This window comes from Tyto alba, unplaced genomic scaffold (assembly GCF_018691265.1).
Source record: "Tyto alba isolate M040663 unplaced genomic scaffold, T.alba_DEE_v4.0 Super-Scaffold_26, whole genome shotgun sequence".
NCBI classification, from domain to species: Eukaryota; Metazoa; Chordata; class Aves; order Strigiformes; family Tytonidae; genus Tyto; species Tyto alba.
Window position 1 is genome coordinate 11,517,197 of NW_024881300.1, and position 16,484 is coordinate 11,533,680.

The 16,484-nt window shown below is 34.5% G+C and overlaps 1 long non-coding RNA gene across 1 annotated transcript in view; it reads right to left on the reverse strand.

Moving 5' to 3' along the window:
- The window catches only part of LOC116960231, an 88,878-nt gene extending 86,567 nt beyond the window's left edge, over positions 1-2,311 (reverse strand). Inside the window, exon 1 of the long non-coding RNA XR_004406274.2 lies at positions 2,237-2,311. This is a non-coding gene — a long non-coding RNA (uncharacterized LOC116960231). The remainder of the gene's footprint in view (positions 1-2,236) is intronic.
- Between the last annotated feature and the right edge of the window lie 14,173 nt (positions 2,312-16,484).

Sequence of the window (16,484 nt, forward strand, 5' to 3'; positions counted from 1 at the left end):
TAAACATCTTTTTCTATATAACATGAAGGAAATAAAGATTTCTTTTTCAAGATGTACTTACAATATACTTTATACTAGCGTATGAAACTTGTTGCAGTCAAAAAAAATTACAATTAATAAGGGAGGAACTAATGAAATACTTATTTGTTACTGGTATTTGCATTTCATTTTCTGAACGCTAATTCTGAGAGTACCTTTTACTATTTTCTACCTTTGTCCTCAAGTAAGGCTCAATCAAAAATTCTTGAGTTTCTCTTTTCAGCCAGAAGATGGAGTCACTGCTTCCTTAGAAAGATCTTCACCCATACTACTATCCTGTCTAGTTCCTATAGCTATGTCAGCTTCCAACCAGGTAAATATTAATAACCACATTAAAAGTTATAAATTATTCAGAATTTTGAAACATTGGTCCTGGCCAGTACAATGCTGTTGACTAAGTCGAAAGTCTACTTTATTAGCTTATGGCAAATCTTTCTAGAATATATCAGCACGGGGAGTGGTGCTTATGAATAGCTTCTATTATTCTAGTTAGTATCTTTCCAGACACAATCTTCACCTGAAGGTTTTTGACTGAATTTCCTGCCCTGGCTCAGTGAAACTTCCACAGGAACAGTGGCAGTCTTCCCATATAGTTTACTGATCACTCTTCTTGGGAAGAAGAGATTGCAGCATAGCTCATCAGAAAACTGACAATTTTGGAATAAGAGCTTGCTTACTGATGTTATATCTATTGCAAATTAATATCAAAAAGTACACTACATAAGAAGCAGTGTTAAAAAGAGCCGATAATTATCCATAGAGAATTTATGGTTCTGTGTTCTTAACATATAGGTTTACCTGTATGTACATCCTCCTACCAAATAACTTGAAAATAAGAGTAGAAGATCAACATGAGAGCTTACATCAACAGCTCTGTTTATAAATGAGCCATCAATTAACAACATACTACTAGTACTTCCCGAAATGACTGAGCAGTAGTAAAAAGCTGGTTCATGAACTACAGATATCACAAAAAGACAAACTGAAGAGACAAATGCAATAAAGATTACAAGTACATGACACTACTGGAGTTCTGCACATACTCACTACAGTGATCAAAAACTTCTGCTTTAAAAGGCTTAACATGAAAAGCAATTTATCAACCATACAACTAAGTTTGACTTCCACAACACTGTAAACAGATTACAGGTATTATAAAATTAATCACAATTTCAATTCGTAATCACAAGCAAGTACTTCAGTAGTCACACATTATCTGACTACACCTGTAGCTGACATAACAATGTTCCCTGGCTATCTACTGTTGAATTTGTGCCCTGGCTGGCATTTACAAAATAGAGAACCTAAGAAATAAGGGTTACCTTTGCCTTTTGGGTTAGCTGCAAAGGTGGGGTCAATCTTTTTGCTTTAAAGCATAGACAGCAAACCACCATCCAGAAATCAAACAAATTTGTCAGTGAGTACTCAGAGATACCCAATCTGTCAATGTGAGAAAAAATGTTTTGTAATTACTCTGTGAAGTTAGTCTGATCACTTGTAAATTCCAGAAAGTCAAGGTAAGGGAAAAATTATTACTTTTCATTTCCTCATGGTTTTAATTTAGACATGTCTGCAGAATATTTATGCATAATAAGACACAAGTTCCTATAACTGAACACATTCAGTGTTCTCAATTTTTTTTTAGAAGTGCAACACAATAAACTGTTACACATATAACAAAATGTATTTGCTCAGTTACCAGATATTTGTTTATAAAGCTTTCAAAGTTACCTAACAAGATCAAGTTTAATTCACAAAAGATTAATAAATCAACTTCTGAAACTTTGTGCTACTTCCCATAAAAGACATTCACCCACACCTACAGTTCAAAAGGTTTAATTTTTTATTGAAGCATCATGAACGGTCATGATGGTAACTCCAGCCAAGTTAGGAAAACAGGACTGCTATTAATTATTATTATTATTTACAGCACATAGTAGTAAATTAATTGGGCAATAAAAGGTATCGCTATGATTTATCAGAGTATTAAAAACTCCTTCACTGGATTTTTTTCCTACCGAACTACTGCATTCAGTATTATAAAGCAAGCTTTTTACCTTTTTATTTTAATTAAGTGACCCACTTTTGCAGAAAGTAAAATGGAATTCTTGTGAATGTCAGTGAGAAGAGAGTAGAATTTACATTATTAGAAAAACAAAAATTGAGGGTAAATATTTTAAAATCTCCTTCATCTTACATTTATGCAACTGCAGAAAATCCATGAAAAAGATTGTCCAGGAAGTCCAACATCTGAGAAACTTAAAGAAAACCTGGACAAAAGACAAGAAATATGAAGGCCAGCTTTAACCAATGGAAAGCAACTGGTAACCAGATAGGTTTTTCTCATCACTATTTTTTATAATTTACAGAAGAGTATTAACTGACAATGACATTGCATTTGAGTGTCAAAAATTCAAGCTTATTTCTACTCCATCACCACTCTTTCAGAGAATTTGTCAGACATAAATCATCTCTATTAAAATGGAAAAAAGTAACTAGTATCTGGCAAACCTTTAGAAAGTAACATGCTCATTATTAGTGCACAAAAAAGTAATGAACTATTTTCCATTTCTTATCATTAATACTGGTTTTGGAACTACTACCTTTGTGCTAAAACTGCTAAAGCAGCCAACATGGTACAGAGATTGAAAGACCTGAATTACTGAGCTCAGCAATTTTGCCTACATATATGATGCTTACAAACACAGTATGTGTAAGAAAAATAATGTATTATTGCATAACATTCTTAATTGCATCTCTCCCTGCAGGACTCCGTTGAAATACGGCATGTTGTATCTTTATAAAAAATATTTTGTAGAAGGAATTTAGAAAAGCAGAGAGCTAGTAAACAGATAACCATTGCACACATAGTTACAATGCATTATGTGTTTCATAACCTAAATATTTCAGTTGACAGTGCAGGTTTTTAGTAAACCTAAATGGACGTTAACTCTACATGCTCCTATGTAGCACAATCTTTACCTGCTCTTATAAGGTATTAGCCTGAATGACAAATATTGCTTCCACACTCACAAATACTGTCTAAATAGTACTTCAGTTAAATCCATATTTAGAGTCCATTGCTTTCCAGGTTTTAAATTATTTAGAAGTTAAAGAGGAAGGTTTTCTGAACTAGGCTTCCAGGGGAAGTATGTGAGTTTGTTCTCTGAACACGCATTATCAGTGTGCTTCCTGGAGGACAGCAACAAAAGAACATGGTATGTGAAGGGCATCTTCCTGAAAGACTTCACAAGACTGCTGTGGGGACACCTCATTTCAATAACTAGCCAAAGGACTATGCTATTTAGAGCATACATGTGTAGAAAGAGAAAAAAAAAAAAATAAAAAAATAATTTTAAAAAGTCTGACTTCTGCAGATAAAGTGGATCCTTGGGTTCTGTGTGCAAAACCACAAACTTCTCTATCCCCTAGTATCTACCAGAAGAACTGTGAAGATGTCCTTTAATTTCCACGACAGCAATTGTGAACAAGCTCTTGCTCAATGTTTACAGGAGGATTACCTCTCAATATTCCTGTCACCACTTTGTTACTGTTCAAACAGATGAGAACAATCCAAACAGCACATCTGCAGTGGTCAAAATAGTGTACTGTGAATCTATGACTGTTGTAGAAGCAGTTCCTTCAAATGTCATACTACTGAACACCTTTTAAGTCTATTTCCCTTTGAAAACCCTAGCTTAGGCAGAAGGGAAAGCAAAGCAGGTGGTGAAGAGACTAGAAGAAGATGCAGATGGTTCAGTTTGTATTGATTCTCCCAAGGTTTCTACTGACATTCAGTGGAAGCCTTTCCACCATACTGTCTCATCTACCATCCTTAATACAGGATATTATTACAGTGTATCAGATGGCGCAAGCTGATATTATCTCAGTCAATGCAGAAAAAAGTCCTTATTCTCACAGTGCTAATGTAGAAGAAAGTATATCATTTTTGTCAGAAATTTTACAGAATCTTAAAAAAAAAATCACTGCATCTTCCTAAACAAAAACCAAGCTCATTAATATCAGTCTTACATGAATGAAGAAATTAAAAGAAGATTAATACAAATCTAATTAGTACACTGCGTTGGGTGCCCATGTCATGTTTTCTTGCAGGCGGCTGCAGGGCTGTGAGGAGAGGCCAGGCCTGCCCCGTGCTGACAGGGCCAGCCGGTTCCAGCCGGTTCCGCAACCGCCCCAGCACAGGGTGCAGCTGAGCCCGTCAGCGACGCTGGTGCTGCCAAAACGTGTGTGAGAACAGAGCAAAACGCTGCCCGGCACTGAGGGGAAAGTGTGAGGAAAAGTATGAGGAACAGCCCTGCAAGCACTGGCGCTGAACAAGTGGGGAGATGATGTGCTCCAGGGGCCAGAGCAGGTATTCCCCTGCAGCCTGTGGGGAGACCATGGGGGAGCAGCCAGACTGCAGCCCACAGAGGGTCCCTTGCCAGAGAAGGAAGCTATTTCCTGAAGCGACTGCTGCCCATAGAGAGACTCACACTGAAGCAGGGGAAAAGTTTGAGAGGAAAGAAAAAGCAGAGATTAACTGTTTTCAACAGACTACAACCTGCCATTCCTAAACTCCTGCCCTGGTTGGGGCTGGGGTGGGTAGAGGAGTAGGAAAGGAAGGAGTAAATTTGAGCCTGGGAAGAAGAGGAGGGCGGTGTTTTAATTTTGTCGTTTCTCACCACCCAAATCCGTTTTATTTAGCAATAAATTAATTTTCCTCAAGTTGAGTTTGATTTGCCTGTGCCAGTAACTGGTAAGTGATCTCCCAGTCTTTATCTTGACCCACAAGCTTTTTAATCTTATTTTTTCCCCTATCCTGTGGAGGAGGGAGATGAGACAGCAGCTGGGTGTGTGGCTGGCTGCAGTACAAGGTCAACCCACCACATCTCCAGGCTGATGAACACCACTGACTAACAGTTGAGGGGGGAACATGACAAAAAAAAAAAAGGGGGGGGGGGGGGGCAGAAGTGAAAGGTGGTAAACATAAAAAGAGGGAAATACTAGATTTGAAATCTTATCCCTACCTGGATTATTATTAAGTTCTGCAGTCACTCTCTGATATATTTAGATATTTTGATCACAGATCCATACTGCCAATAATTATTTCAGTGACACATTTGGGCCTCTGTACTCATTTAGTTCTATTCTCAGCACACAACTGGAACCCTAAATATAGTCCTTGTCTGTGGGTATCATGCTGTGTAGCTCCAACAGGCATGCTTTACTGTTGTAACCCTTTCTTCTGCTCCTGAATTGTGTAAGAACTTGGAACAATCTGTATCTACAAATGCTCATCCTCTTTTAGTGTGTCAAATCCCGTATATAACTATTTGTAGGGAAAGATGTGAATTAAACTGTATGGATATTTGGGAAGGCTACATAAAGAAAAATGCTTTTGAATAAACAATATATGAATCTGACAAGGATTATGTATAAAACGGAACAGCAAAAAAAGTAATAAAATACTTTTTAAAAACCACAGTATTTTCAGGAGATATACGCTAAATACACATTATGACACCCCTAGTATGCTATACTTTTACACATCTTTTCCTGAGATGCATTTAGTATCCCTGAAATTTATTATCAATTAGCCTCCATTTGCACTAAATTTCTTCCAGTATCACACAGAGTGGTTACAAACTCTGTTGATGATACCTTTAATGCCAAGCGCACCATCTTCCCCGACATACTGAAAACTGACTTTTTTTTTTTTTTCGCACTTTTCCCCCTTCCCCACCAATTTCACACTTCCATGTCTCCTTTCCTTAAGTAATCATAAAATTCTACCAAGACTGTTCAGTAAACTTTTTGTCCATCAGTAATGACACTCTTGACTGTCTACTGAAAAGTACCAGTTTCATTCTTACACACCCCATTTGTGTAACAGTTGTGATATTGATCTAACAGTCCACAAAAACACATCTTTCAATGGTTACAATAATTGAGCAAAACATGTCCATTCTGAAATTATTAATGCTATCACAGGGAGATTAATTTCCTTTTTATGTTCTTCTATAAGGAACTCTACTTTGATTCATTGATGTCACAGAACAAATTAGCGCAGTACATAGATGAGCAGTATGATATTAAAATCGGGCATTATTCTGCCACTGATATCAAACAATAAAGTAGCAGATGGGGTTTTTTTAGAAATGGCTTTCATGTCAGAGTAAAAGGCTGCACAAACCAAAATTATTTCTTTCTTCTGGAAGTTGCTCTTTGGTTGCATGTCTGGGTCAAAATCTTCAATGTATGAAAAGACGACATTATACAATAAAAGGTCAAACATTCAGTGATATACAGAAGATAAGACATTTCATAACCTTTTATGTTTTGGGTCTTTAGCTTCAATATGTCAATAAAACACAACACTTGGTGAAAAAAACAAACACTGACCAACTTGTATGTACTTTTGGACAACATATTTGCCAAAAATTTAATTTTAGTAACACTGCCTTATTATATACAAAGTTTACTTATAACATGTTATTCTTGCTCTGAAAGGAATTATCCTGTCAGAATTAAAAGCAGTGAAAGCAGTGATATTTACACTGCCATCAAAACTGTATTTATAAGATCAAGCATTAGTGTTCCAATTTTATTCATTTCTACACTATGCCTGGATTTGCTTCTCCAGCGAATTAAAGACAAATGGTACGATTTTGCATTTGTTTCAATGGGAGGTAAATGCAATTCAGTGTCCTCCCTCAAACATGTCTTACCTACAATACTACCAATGTCTTAAGGACACATTCTACCTCTCTCCAGCACAGCTACTCTCTTCAGAAATTAACTCAAGGTATTTGAATACCCCGGCTTAGGGACAAGTCTGTTGAGGAACAGACCAACTCTTAGCTGATACATTTCCTCCTACCAACTGCTGATAAGCATATATATGGTAAGGAGTAAAACACCATTAAACAAAACAATGTTGTCTATGAGTACTTTTAAATAAATGAATTAAAACACAAACATTTCATTTTGTATTTAACACTGAAAATGACAGGTAACTAAATTCAGGTTTTATGCAGCTATTCTTGCCCACCAGAAGATGGGTGGAACATCAGATACAGCAGAATCTTTGAATTTCAATTGCAAAGACAAGGATAGTATATGTAAAGCATTTCCTGCACATCAAGTGGTCAATTCTATAGTTCTAGCTTCGTATAATAGTTTCCAGGAGCTTAGGAAAATTAACAAAATAAGACTGCTTACTTTGATCTCAGCCCATGGGAATGGGAAAGAAAGAGCAGGCAAACATAGTTACATATGTAGGAGAAACAGAAGAGTCAAAATATAGAAACTAAAGAAATCCACAGAATCTCTAGAATGGAATAATACTTCATTACTTCCTAAAAAAACACCTCAATAGAGAAACATGAGATCCTGCTAAGTGGATTAGCTGCAGTACAAATCCTATTGAACAGAACAGGCCTTCTGACTTGCAATTTGCATTTCTCCATGGAGGACTGGCGATTAGTTTTGCATTAATTGCAGCAACCTGTTAATACTATCCCAGCCAGGTTCCACTGACAACCAGAATCACTTTTTTCATTATCAATTCTTATTAGTTGTTGTATGTATTTAATTCTAACATATCACTCAAATTTAATTTTCCTATTATTCTCATTAATACAGGATCTTTTGAAAGCTTGGACTACTTATGAAAGGGGGGGAGAGGGGAAGGGGGGGAAGAGGATTAGCCATAGCTTGTATTATCTGCCTTTGAGGAAGTATCTGTACTTGGGTTTTTTCAGCCTTGTAAGCTCTGTGCCACGATGTGACCTTTTAATATTCCCACTTGTCAAAAGGTAGACACTTAAATTCACTTAGAAGAGTGAAAACATTACAAGTAAGTTAATAACACGAAACCCAGATATTTTTAGAAAGTTCTGTATAACCAATAATTTTGTCTTTTGCAAAGTGTTTAACAAATTCATATCACTTTTCATGTATTCATCTCCAAAAGTTATTTTTCTGTTGCTATATTCCTTTCTCTTCCACCCCCTAAAACACCGTAAAAATTATATTCACCAACGTTTTTAACATAAATTTTTAGAATATATCACATACATGTTTAGAATATATCACATTTAATATAATGGAAGCTTTTAATAAAGGTAAACTAACAAAGATCTCCAGTTTGTGAAGTTAAAATATCAGTTTCTTTTCTATTAAATTAAATAAATGACCAGTAAAATTCTAGGCACAGAAAATGCATTCTGTGTTCACCGTAATACTGAAATATTTGCCTTTGCCAGCAACAGATGAAGTACTCCATGTAGAAAAGGATGTGGTTTGCTTAGCTTGGAAATGGAGTCAGTGAAAAAGACTGGAAGCTTTCAAAACAGAGAAGTACAACTTAGTGCTGTTTTCCCATAAAGCTGCAGAATGCAGGTCCCTTTCAGCTGTTAAAAGATTGAAGAATGACTTGGAATAGAACAATAATGTCAGAAGAAGGGGAAAGTGCACACTAGGCAGCCATAAGAACTTCATTTGACTTGTATTGGCAATTGATTTAAATGGAATTGCAACTACCCATCAAGGTCAAGAGTGCTTTCTTGACATTAGGGACCTCTGTGTCAACTGTAAATGTACAATGGTCATCTATTTTTTACAAACATGTTCAGATCATTATAAATCATGTTTTAGAATGATTGTTTTAATGTTCTAGGTAATGTGATTTTACCAAACAGTAGTATTGCTAACTGAACAGTTTATAATATATTCTTTGCTCTACAAATTACTCCACAAAATAATAAAATACCCTTTATCAGATACTACACAGCTTAACTGAAAGAGACAGATCACATCAGGTATCTTCCATTTCAGTACAGTAATGGTACTTTTAAGACAGCAGTGTTGTGATTTCAGGACAAGGTCTCACAACAAAGTCTTGTTGAACATTAGTGCACGAACATTAGGCAAATGTTAAACTAACATTTGAATATATCATAAAATACTGGCTCCAGGTCAAAATCTCTGGAGTATTCTGCAACACCTATAATAAATTCTTCTCCCACTGCAGTTTAGGACAACCTGTTTATTTTAATTTTGTATACTTAAAGAGTCCCCACTGTGACAACTAATTTTTTTGTTCTCTAACAAAATGTGTGTTTACGGTGCTCTAAAGACAAATAAAAAGCAGATCTCTGATTTTGAGATACTGATTTGAGGTTCCTGACACACAGAGGTGAGGGGTATGCTCTAAACCTCATTTCTTTATATTTCTAAGAAATTACACACGTTAGTTTCCATGTTAGCTATGTTCAGCTCACATATATTGTTGCCTTACTTTTATTTCCGAGGTAAATATATTTTGACAACAAAGAGTCGCAAGGCTAAAATCAGAAATAAGGAAGAGACTTACTGTGAATTACACTCCTCACAGGAACACTGTTGTTACCTCAGTTATTCTGCTGCTTTGTCACTCACACCTTTGGAAATTTTGTAGAATCATAGAAATTAGTTTAAGAAACAGCAAAGTGTGACAAAAAGAAAATTACAGTACAGGTCAGTAGCAGTAGAAGAGTAGATGTCTGATGTAGTGAAGTAATAGTATTTGTATTGGCTTTATTAACCACTGGCACTGCCCAAACAGCATTCATTCACTGTAATCTCCATTTGGCTTGTGGTTTGTGATTCTCTATCTGCTTTTTAAATCTAATAACATGTCATTCTGGAGCTATAATTCAACTTATATTTCTGTTAATATATTTAATATTTGTATTTCATGAGGAGTTGAAAAAGCTGTCAAGGTACAACTGGTCAACAAACAAAACAAGTGAAACACAGGTAAAGAATATAAAGGTAAACAGGTATAAATGTCATATCTTAGTTAAACATAAAACCCTAAAGACTAAATAAACCCAAAACTTAAATAAACAATATAGCCTTATGCTTCATTAAATTATCACTGAATTATTTTCACTATTACATAAGCTATCTTTAATCATTTATTGGGACTCCTTTAGCAGCAGTTAGTTTCCTTCAAATCAGTTTTTAACTGATTCATAAACACATCATTAACATTATTTTTCTGCATTTGATAGGGTGACTACTTTTGAATGCTGTTTCTTCAATATCATTAGGCTATATATTAGATATCTCATTTAACTTCTAGTCCAAACCTGTGTTGGTCTTACAGAACAGCAACACCTGAGCAGCAGTGCAACCCACACGGCAAAATTGTTGTGGAATATTACTACACACCAACTGGCTTCCCAATCAGTTGTTTTAGAAGTTTGTAAAAACAAATGCTTTTAACCTTTTCTTCTAGTGCCTCCTATTTTGACTAATTAGCTAATAATAATTTAGTAACCTAATAGTAATTGACAACATAGAAATGCATAATAACCATGTCCTGAAAACTGACATGAGCAGTATTATATCACCCAATATACTGGCTTTCATGCAACTATTTCATTACCTGCAAGCTTCTTGGTAATGAATATGCTATTAAAAGGGTTTTTTTAATTTTCATGTTTCTCATGTTGTAATTCTCCAATAAATTTCTCTGACTTCCAACATAAATAAGTTTCATTATTCCTCATTATTAAAAGAAACAAACACATTCTCCTTCACTGAAAGGGTGTCATATAATTAGATGACCTTCCTACATAAAATCATGAATGAAAAAGGACCTGCCAACTTGCAGGAAAATATTTAATCAGACATTAGGACATTAAATATAGTTAGTCAAGACAGAAGATGTTATTGTACTAACCAATGCTTTCAGGAACAGACTTTTATAATACAAGAGATCAAAACAGACTTTAGCTTTACTACACCATTAGACAAGTACCAGCTTTCAAACAATTTATCACTGATTTCTTCATTTGGTTGCTTTAAACATGCTTTTAAAACATACTTGATAACTAGTAAAAATTGTATACAATGCAAATGACATTTCAGATAAGTTTTATTGACTTAATGCTCTGGTAATAAAATTATAACAATCAGTATTATTTTGATTTATTGCAAATTTTACTTTCACCTTTAATGGAGTTGGTATATAGCAGAATTGAATGTAATGCTGCTGCCACCTCAAGGTCACTACAGAAAAGTGTGATGGTTCATTTCTGTCTACTCATATCTAATAAACAGTAACAAGATTCAATAACTAAGAATGCACAGACTCCTTTGTTTTCATGCAGTTGTCCGATGCTCACTGTGTACATATTCCGTGTGCATATTCCACATGCATATTTGCAATGAAAATATGATTTTATGTCTCTATGTACATGGAAGTGCATACACATGCACCTGCAAACCTGCATGCATGCACAGTGCTAAGGGTTAGAGGAAAAAAAAAAACCTTTGGATGTAAAGGAATGTTCATAAAGTGAGCCAAACCATGAAGTTCTAATTTTACACAGACCCATAAACAAGAATTTGACTTGGAAAAATTGAACAGGGAATTAAAAGTTTAGTCCAGTACCTTTTCAAGGTTTGTTTTTGTTTGTTGCATTTTCAAACTTTCAGATTAAAATCACAGTAGGATTGAGAATTCATTTGTCACATTTATTTTAGCATAGAGAGGAAAGTTGTGTAAATTCTCTTATTTAAGGTTTTGGAAACCAAATAAATATTTTAACAAAGATAACCATAACAATGTATTTATTGAGTACTATGAAACATCTACAGCATTGTGTGTTTGTATGGATGTTCAGAAATTATGTAAATTTGTATACCTAAATGTTCTAGAGGAGCATAACAGGAGCCTCACACCATTATACACATGACGAATATGTAGTCAACTATATAAATTTTGCAAAATTTATCAAGGTTAGGCTAAAGTAGCTGTTACATTGAACTTATCTGAGAAATATCACACTCTACAATTACAGTCCACTGCTTAAAACCCACTTCAAGCACCTATGTGCTTAATTAAAAAACCTGACCTAATCCCATTTGGCAAAAAACAGATTGCACCTCAAGTAAAAAAAGTCTGCAGGAAGAGATCAATCTATGGAACATAAGAAAGTTTCCCTGACTAGCCAGATCATTCACTGAAGAACAGAGGACTGATCCATAACTCCCTTTAATGATATGAGAAGTACTCAAAAACACTTGTTATTTTTTCATTTGAGTTATCCAATTTTCATGCTGAGCAAGAAACCTTAATACCTTTACTCTCATCTATATTGGTAATTGATACTGAAATTAAGTCATGGATATACTAGTTTCACACCTAACTGGGTTTAAAAAATTTTGGTATTTTATCTTTGGGAACTAGCATGTAGTACATACTCTTGAAGTTCTTTCTTGCACTAGAATTTAGTTTATTTTAGTCTACAATGACTGCTTTAACAAGGAGGAAAATGTAATGCCTTCTAACTACAACTGTAAAAAACAAATTATCAATTAAATCATTTACAGGAATATTAGCTATATTAGAACTCCAGGGAGTCCAATTCTTTTTAGGGGATCCCCTTTTGCAAGTGAAATATTAATTTATGCAATGTATGATCTGATTGCAAGCTTACTGCAGCTTATCATTTACAAAGGAATTCTCTTGAATGTGTAAGACACACAGAAGACAGTCACTGGGGCATATATGAACAGCAAATGTAACAACTGGGATCAGTACGTACCTGCTATAATGCAACACTTCATGTGCAGCTAATTTCTCTTAAGAATGCAAAGGACACTTCTGTATTTTCACTTACTGTAACAAGAAAAAAGGAGTGGTAGTTTGCTGTCGTTGTAGGAGTCTTCTGTGCATATGACTCCCCTTGCTACAACTGCCAGTAATAAATCACATTCTACACTCCCTTAATTGGATTACATACCTAAAAATCACAGTTTGGAGTAAGAGCTGGCAAAAAATATCAGTATCTATGCAAAGTAATAAAAAGGGAAAATAATAATGGACATTAAAATATAGTACATCATGTGGCAAATCCCTATGAACTGCCTTGATATTTTCTGCATAGCTGAATAATTTTTGTTCCTATTCTAAGTGGAGTTTCCCCATGGCCAATTCAGCAGTAAAAAGCAATCCAAACTTTCCTTACAATTTCCACTGATATAAAACAGATCTGTCCTCAGTATATGTACACATACTACACTGCCTTTTTATTGATATAGATGTAAAAAAACTGCCTAAGAACTAGGAGAAGCCCTGGGTGTTTTGAAGACAACAGCAAAACACCTCTTAAGAATCACACCTACTAATCTATTTCCCACAAAAAAAAAAAAATATGGCAGTAAGGTCCTGTTGTCACCCACCAGTGGACAACATCATTCCCACAACTGTAGAGAACTTTCAAGGACAACCTAACTGGAAAGCTAGATGATTCTGTTGACTTTCAGCTGCTCCTGCTCACTGTAGAATTGAGTCCAAAGAATCGACAAATTGTGGTTCAACAAATTGTAGCCTGTAACAATTTCTCCTGCAGTACCCTGATTTCAGAGGATCCAATGTTCTTGATTACATATTTTACTTCAAATTATGAATTAAGTAGCCATATGGCATGGTTTGGCTATTCTTTAAATGTACTTCTTCAGCAGCAGTAGAACATATGCGTTTGAATCATTTTGAGTCATAATGCATCCTACCACCTTCAGTCACCATTGCAAACTCACTCTTTTTCAATACAGAATCATAAAATGACAGTGTTGTATAGGCAAAAATATAAATTAAAAGTATTGTCACTTATTTTTTAAAAAAATTTTTAAATCTTTCTCTCCTGTTTCCTCCTTCCTTCCATCCTATTCACACTCATCTACAGCTCAGATGTATCCTCTTCTGCTTTACACTCACTGCAGACATTTCAACAAGAGACAAGTATGTCCATTGTGATACTTTAACAAAGTCTGTAAAAATCAGCTACTAACATATACTGATAGTAGTTAGGGATGTGATTTTTGGTGACGTACAGAATGCAGTTATAATTACATTTTGCCAATATCACTGACAGAAATAAGTTTTCACTTACTTCACAGATTAAACCAGCAGATACAGCAGTTGTGGTAAAAACTGCTATGCCAGTGTAATTTCTATATGAAAAAGTTCCTGTTGGTATAGCTGTAGCAGAAAAACACCTTTATTGTAGAGAACATTTCAGTCCCTTGATTTGAGCTTTCCATGTCTCACTATTTTCAACTCACCTGTTTATAGTTTGTTTCTCTTACATACTAGAAAAGTTATGGAGGAAGTTAGCTTACCCTACCTTCTTCTCTTGGTGTATCACCAGCAATCTCATGTCAAGTTATTTTTCACATTCTCTTAAATTGAGTGCCTCCTAACAACTGACTGGCAGGTTCTATGGAAACATAGCTGTAAGGTTTACATTTTAGAGCACCTAACACTTAGGGTTTAATTTTGCTTTTTTCAGTTCTGTTTGGTTCTCTCTTTTCTCAAGCTATATAAATTCTTTGACTCAAAATTCTCTGCTCAAGTCAGTAACACTCTCTCAAAACCACAAACATGACTTCAAAATTTTAAGAAACTATCTAAGGAAAAAGATGAGCATTTCCCTATTTCTTACACTCAAGGGTTATTATTCAGGCCTCCTCAATACTAATGAAAAGACAGTATGTTAAAAATAGTACTATTTATTCCACAGAATGGCATGAGGGGAATTTTGCAAAAAAAAAAAAATTCTTATTCCTGAGAAAAAGTTGTAAATATAAGTGAAGAAGCTGATGAGAAAGAAATATAGAAATTCTTTTCTGTAAAAAGCAATTCCAAATAAGTGACTTATGGTCAAATAACTAAGATTCAAGGGAAAGAAAGTAAGTTTGCAAATAATAGGACAGATGCTGTTAAATCATCTCTAAATTGCAATTACGTATTTTACGTATACACTTACTTGCACACATAAAATTGGATTTACGTATAGCTTAGAGGTGGCTCTGAATCATAGGGTTTAAATCTGGAGTCAAGCTTATATCTGCAGACCCATAAAGCTGGGGAAGCAGAAGATTGAGTATAGGGATTTTTGGTCTCATTTCCTGTACAAAGTAAAGTACATTTGATTTTAGGAAACAGGATAAGTCATATACGAAAGCATAGTCAAAGAGATTTCCCTTTAATTCACAGAAAAGTATACATATAGAGTGAAAAAAACCTCATCATTTGATAACATGTCATGAAAAAATACAAGGTCTAAAGGAATGAGAGAGATTCACTGATTTGCAGTGTTAGCAGTACTAAAATAATTAAAAGACAGATCAAGGGAAAACAAAGCACAAAAAATAAGAAGTTAAAAACGTCATGGCTATTCTCTGAATATACAGCATATATCAGATTTACAGCTTTTTTAGCAAATACTAATAATTTAGATTTAGTAAACATATTAGTAACCATCTCCTCAAAAATAGGAGATACGTATCTAAATTAAATTAATATAAATCAGCCCCTAGATGTCATTGTTGCAGCTGAAATATCACTTAATACAGAACTTTCTTAATTCTGTAGTAGAAAAGGCTGTGTAAAGAAAAATAAACCATCTAAGTAATATAAATTCTGCTCAGTTTTAATGCTTCAATGCCAAAGCACAAAGACCTCTGAGGCTACAACAAAAAAGATAACTAACTCTAACTGTACAAAACAGTTGTATACAAGATTCAAGTTCTGACAACAGGTAAGCACAATGACCTCAAAGGACACTGCAATCTAAACCTCATAGTGTAAAACATCATATACCCCTTTGACAAGCGAAGATTCTTTGTAACTCGTATCAATGTTTGTCTCAATACTAAAAACATTGACATTCCATATAGTTAACACATTTCTAAATCTGACACAGTTGGACATGTTCTCTCTATATATACCAAAATGTAATTATTTTTTTTAAGTCTTACAAAGTTTTTGTTTTCTACAATATCTTGTAGCAACGAGTTCCAGAGGTTAATTACACATATATAAGAAAAAAAAAAAAGTAAGACTTTGTGTACCTGTTTTGAAAGCACAACCATTCAAGGTCACTGATTAAATAATCAGTAGGAGAAGTATATTTGAAGTGCAATTTTTTTATATACTATTTATTATCCTTATATATCTGTCATGTTCTATTGTATCAACTCTCTGAATGAAGCAATGCAGTGTTCATTCTTCCTGGTATAATTTTTCAGCACTTCTAATAATTCTTAATTCATCTGCAATATTTTTTTTCCTCAGAATATAATATAGTCCTATTTTGTAAATTAATAACACGTTATCATATTTTCCTACACAGTATTCTTACCACTCTCCTCTTACTCTCTGTATTTTCATAGATTACATACCAGGTTTTCAAGCTTCTATATTTAGAGGGTCAAAATGTGCCCTGCGCAAGACTACATTTCACCATAAGAACTCCCAAGATGTCAGCCTGATAAATTAAAGTAGAAAATATATATGTACCTATATAAACATATGCAAATTCTTCCACCATTTTCTGAGAATTTCCCAAAACTTTATTTTTCATGTGCTAATCAACTGTATTTTA